We start from the raw sequence: 5,913 nt of genomic DNA, 5'->3' as shown, positions 1-5,913 counted from the left end.
ACACACAAAGAGGACAAGAAAACTCTGAGGACTTGAGAACCAAAACTGTGGTAAAATATCAACAATCTCAAGGTTACAGGTCCTTCTCCAGAGGTTTTTTTTTTTTGTATAATTGTGTGTGTGTGTGTGTGTGTGTGTGGGGGGGGGGGGGTTCAGATTTTTAGGAAATATAAAAACAACCAAAAATATAGGAAGAATAAGACATGCAACCAAGGTGCATAGAGCACCCTAAAGCAAAAAGAAAAATGTAACAAGTAATAAGTACCTAAGAAATGAGCCCAGTCAGGTCATATGAAAAAGCAAAATAAATCAAGAAGTGAACACAAGACAGGTAAGGCCTGGTTGACATCTGTGCTCGGTAATCCCTTTGGGGAGTCCGCATGGAGATCCCCCCGAACAGAATACCGAACGCATTGGCAAGCGGAGAGCTTATGAAAGCACATGGACCCCATAGATTATAACGGAGTCCGAGTGCTTTCCGCACGGTGTCCGCACGGAACATGCGGACAGAAAAGTAATTCACGGTCTAATTTCATGTCCACATGACTCGTGTGAAGACCACACAGAAAGCACATGGACCCCATTATAGTCTATGGGGTTTGTGTGTTTTTACTGCACACCGCTTGCCAATGCGTTCGGTATTCTGTTTGGGGGTCCCCATGCAGTCTCCCTGAACGGATTACCAAATGCAGATGTGAACCAAGCCTTACAAGGAGGAAGGGAGGGAATTGCAGCCAGTAAAGAGGGGTGGAGGTCTCAATTTACAGAGCCTGTGTAGCCCTAAACTCATCCCATGGGTTCCAAACTGCTTGAAATTTCCCTTTCTCATGATTCAATAGGGTAGTATGGTACTCCAATGATTGGGCATCTCTTATTCTGGTGTATAGCTCCTCAAGAGCAGATGGGGTGGGCTGTCTCCAATGTTTGGCCACCAGACGATAAGCTGAGGAAAATCAGAAGTCTAGAGGTGTTTACACATCCTGTCTGAAGGCAAATTTGACCAAGGCCTGAACTTGGCACCAGAAAGGTTGGAGAAGGGGGTAAGAACAGAAAAGATGAAAAATGTGAGCTAGATGGGAACCACAGCGCCAGCAATTGTCCAGTACGGCCTGAGATACTAGTGCATCAACATCTTGTAAAAGTTTTCTTTATGCATGACACATCTCAAGGTCTTGGGTGCCCTTCCCCAAATAAGTGACCTGTCAGCACTTGAAATAGGTTCGCCCAGATAGCCTTCCCACTTAGACGTATAACCATATACTTTTTTAGTGTGTTTTGAGTGATTTCTGGGTGTCTCTGGGGCCCCCTAGTGTCTCCTACTTTTGTTTATATCTTTCTGCTTCCAGCTATTTAACTTCCTCCTAACCCCTCTCACCGCCCCCGTCCGTTTTGCTATCCTATATGTCCTTCTCTACTTACACAGCCCAACCCCCGACCCATATTACATACTTACCCTCCATACTTCTTCCTGAGAGATGGATACTCCTTCTTCAGGGACGAGTCACCTCTACTGCGCATGCGTGGACACACAGTACAAGTGATTTACAGGCAGTAATGTGCACACACTGCTTGGAGAAGTCTGTGAGTAAAGAAGGAGGAGCCGTCGTGTCGGAAGAAGCTATGGATGGGTAAGTATGAGTGGAGGAGGGGGAGCAGAGTAGCAGTGATGATCCGTTTCCAGAAATGGGGAAACAGATCGTCACCGGATAATAGCAAAATGTTCCTGGGGCTGTGACATGACCGGCCCAAGGATATGGGTAAATATACATTTTTTTTATTAGTAATGTTATTTAGAAAGTAACAGAGGGGAGGGTATTTAGAGTAGTGTAGGGATTTCAGATTATCCCGGACAACCCCTTTATAGATTCAGGTAGACTGTTAAGGAGTGGTGTACACAGACTGAATAATTATACAATCTACGGTGTAAAAATTGTAACTTTTTTTTTGTCTGGACTGTATTCTATTCTTGCATGACAAATATATAAATATTAGAATTTTCTTATTTGACTAAGGTTTTTCAGCAATCTGTAGATGTTGTATATAGATTCTTGTTTTGTATGATATAGTAAAAATAAACAATGTTGGCAATTCATATAATATGTGTTTATTTCCTGTGTCCACGTCCATGTGTCTGATTGGCTTTGTTGAATTGCAAGTGCAACTGTTATACACAAACTAAATGGTTTTTGTGTTCTCAACTTGCAGTTTTGTTGTATTGTTAAATAAATAAAGCAGCATTCTATGGAAAGAAACTGACCAAAATAGTGCTGTGTTTAACTACTTACAGACCAGCCATTGGGTTTTTATGTCCAGCTAGTGAATTCCTTGTTCTGCAAGGACACATCGGTACATCCTTGTGGTTTCCAGCAGTTGAACGCAATTGTGCGGCTGCTGTAATAGCGCTGGAGATCCCACAGAGAAGGCCACAGGTGTGATCTCTTCCCCTGCCCTAAAAGATGGGTACTTTTGGGTAGTGTACCTTTTGGTGATAGATAGTTGACTGGTAGCCATGCTTCTCCAACACACTAGAGGACATTTTGCCCAGTTGGAAGACTTTGAGAGGGCTCACATCATTTGATTGAGAGAAGAAAAATGGTAGTTTCAATAAATTGTCCACCATCTAGACTGTTCTGACTTAGCTGTTAGGAAGTGTTGAGAGCAGTGGTCCCGTGAGGGTCTACAGCAAACATGCTCCTGGTAGACCACCCGTAGTTTGAAATGCCATCAAGCCTGAGAAGCTCCCAGTTTCATTATCCACCCCTGTCTCTGCCCAAACCATTTTAGGCACTTAGCACAAGGAGATTTTGTGTCACAATGCCCTTATGTGGCTGGTTATAGATCTCCAGCTATGAATCCAGACTCCGTTTGGGATCTGATGAATGTCAGGTTCAATCATGGAGGCTTTGTTATGGGTGCTTTAATTTTGCCTTTGTTGTGGAGCGACAAACTACACTGTTGGTGTGATGATCTGTTGGGCCATCGCAATACTAGTTTGTCACATCTCATGACAGGGCTTCTAGCTGATATTTTCCATCCATCTATACACAGCAAGGGTTTACTAGGAATGTTTCTTCGAGGCTGAGTGCACACAGGGTTTTTGGTCCAGAAACTGAGGTGGAGGCCGCTTCAGTTTTCGGACCAAAAAACGGGTAGCCGCAACTGGATGCTGGTGCAGTGCACCGGCATTTAGTCGCGCACTCCGCTCTGGATTAGGCCCAATGAATGGGCCTAGTCAGGAGTGTCTTCAAGCAGATTTGCAAGGCGAATCGGCCTGAAGAATGAGCATGTCTGTTCTTTTTTCTGGGAGCTGGCACAAACGGCTCCCGTAAAAAAGATCTGATCAGCTCCCATTGATTTCAATGGGAGCTGTCTTTTTGGTCAGGATTTTGAGGCGGATATGGCCTCAAAATTCTGACCAAAAAACCCTGTGTGAACGCGGCCTTAGATTGCAACACTTTTGGGCCTTCCCAGTCACAAGACTTAGCACCAGTTAAACATTAATGTGATCAGTTTGGACACCAGTTTCAGTAACCCAAGAGTGTGCAGGACCTACAGGCCCAAATGCATCATTTGAGGGTAAATGTGCTACAGGATACCATATGGAAAAGTGCCTGCCTGCCTTCATGCCCAATCATATCTTATATCTAGGCTAGAGGTGGCCCAAAAAGGTACTAGGACTTCCTTTCTATTGTACAGTTCACCCCAATAAACTGATCTTTTCACTCCAATACTGTAATAAATCATTATCATTACATTTACACATAGAAAGTTTTATTCAATTACAACAACTTGGTGTGTTTTTTTCCCCTAATAAGTGAATATTCAGCTCATCAATAGTATATGAATGGAAGAAAGTACCGAGGAAACTGAATTTGGTAAGAAAACACATTTTATTATATTTTTTTTTCTAAAAAGGAAAAAAGTTACGAAGTATCACAAATATGTTACAAAATTAAGTGTTCTCCATGAGCCAAATAAAATGAGAAACTGCAATAAAAAAGGGCATACAGACAATCTATTGTAACCAGTTATGTGAGAAGTTATCAGTGCTTTCACTGTGACATGACCCATGACTTCAGTACCGGGTCTGTGCTGCATATACATGATGACATCACTGCCCCATACCATAGCAAACTTGTTCAAAAGCAAGTCGCTCAATTCCTGGGTAATAACTTAGATTCCCTAAATCCACACTCACTGCAGTAAAGTACCCTGATCTTACGGTCAAAGTTTCCTCATGTGTGCAAGGAATAAATCATGTTCTAGTTCAGGGGTGGGCAATTAATTTTCCCATGGGGCCGTATAAGAAATTGAAACTATGCTAGAGGGCCGTGCCACGACAAATTTAGCTCCACCCACTTCTACGTTGACTCCGCCCATTCCCAATCATCTTTCCATGTGCCCCCACACAGTATTATCCTCCTACAGTCACCCGTACATTATATGCCCCCACATTATAATGTTCCCTTCCAACTGCCCCACAGTATTAAGTCCCTCTCCTGGTGCCCCAGTTTACACTGGTGGAAACTAGAGGGGACATGAAACTGGAGCAGCTGGAGGGGGACATTAAACAGTGGGGGTAGTTGGAGGGCGGCAATAAATTGACAGCTGGAGCGGGACATGAAACTGGGGGCAACTAGAGGGGGACATTAAAATCAGGAAGCAGACATAAAACCGTAGGGGTAGCTGGAGGGTGACATTAAACTGGGGGCAACTAGAGGCAGACAAGTCCCCCTACAGCTTCCTCCCAATCTGTGCCCTCTTCATCTACCCCCAGTTTCATGTGTCCCCCCCCCATCCATTTCTCCCTCAGTTTCATATCCCCCTTTATTTTCCCCATTTCATGTACCCCCCCCCCCCTCCATCTCTCCCCCAGTTTCATGTCCCCCCCCCCCCTCCATCTGCCATCTCTGCCCTAGTATAACATTCCCCTTCCATCTCTGCCCCTAGGTTACTGAGACACACACACACACACATATATAGACAGACAGACATAGACAGACACACATATAGACAGACACACATACAGACACATATAGACAGGCACACATATAGACAGACACACATATAGACACACACAGGCACACATATAGACAGGCACACATATAGACACGCACACACATATATAGACAGGCACACATATGGACAGGCACACATATAGACAGGCACACATATAGACAGGCACACATATAGACAGGCACACATATAGACACAGACACATATAGACACAGACACATATAGACACAGACACATATAGACACAGACACATATAGACACAGACACATATAGACACAGACACATATAGACAGGCACACATATATATAGACAGGCACACGTATATATAGACAGGCACACATATGGACAGGCACACATATGGACAGGCACACATATGGACAGGCACACATATGGACAGGCACACATATAGACAGGCACACATATAGACACGCACACACATATATAGACAGGCACACATATATAGACAGGCACACATATAGACAGGCACACATATAGACACATATAGACAGGCACACATATAGACACACACACACACACTCACTCTCTCTCTCTCCCCCTGCAGCTCACCTTACATCTCTCAGTATTTTATGACAGGCTCCACATCTCCATCTTCGGCCGGCACTAAGACACGCCCCCTAGACACGCCTCCCTAGTCAAAGCTGTGCGGGCCGGACTGAATCATTCAGAGGGCCGGATATGGCCCGCGGGCCGGGCTTTGCCCAGGTCTGTTCTAGTTGGTTATTTAGGACCTGCTAGTAAAAAAAAAAACTGTAATAAATAAAATCTCAAATGGTTTTGGTATAGAACTGTAACAGCAAAGTCAATATGGATTAAATGGAAAGTATCCCTGCATAAAATACAAAGAATGAATAAGGATTTACAAAAAGGGACATTTAG

The sequence above is a fragment of the Leptodactylus fuscus genome, chromosome 5 (assembly GCF_031893055.1).
Source record: "Leptodactylus fuscus isolate aLepFus1 chromosome 5, aLepFus1.hap2, whole genome shotgun sequence".
Lineage (NCBI taxonomy): Eukaryota > Metazoa > Chordata > Amphibia > Anura > Leptodactylidae > Leptodactylus > Leptodactylus fuscus.
Note: the sequence above shows the minus strand (reverse complement) of the source record.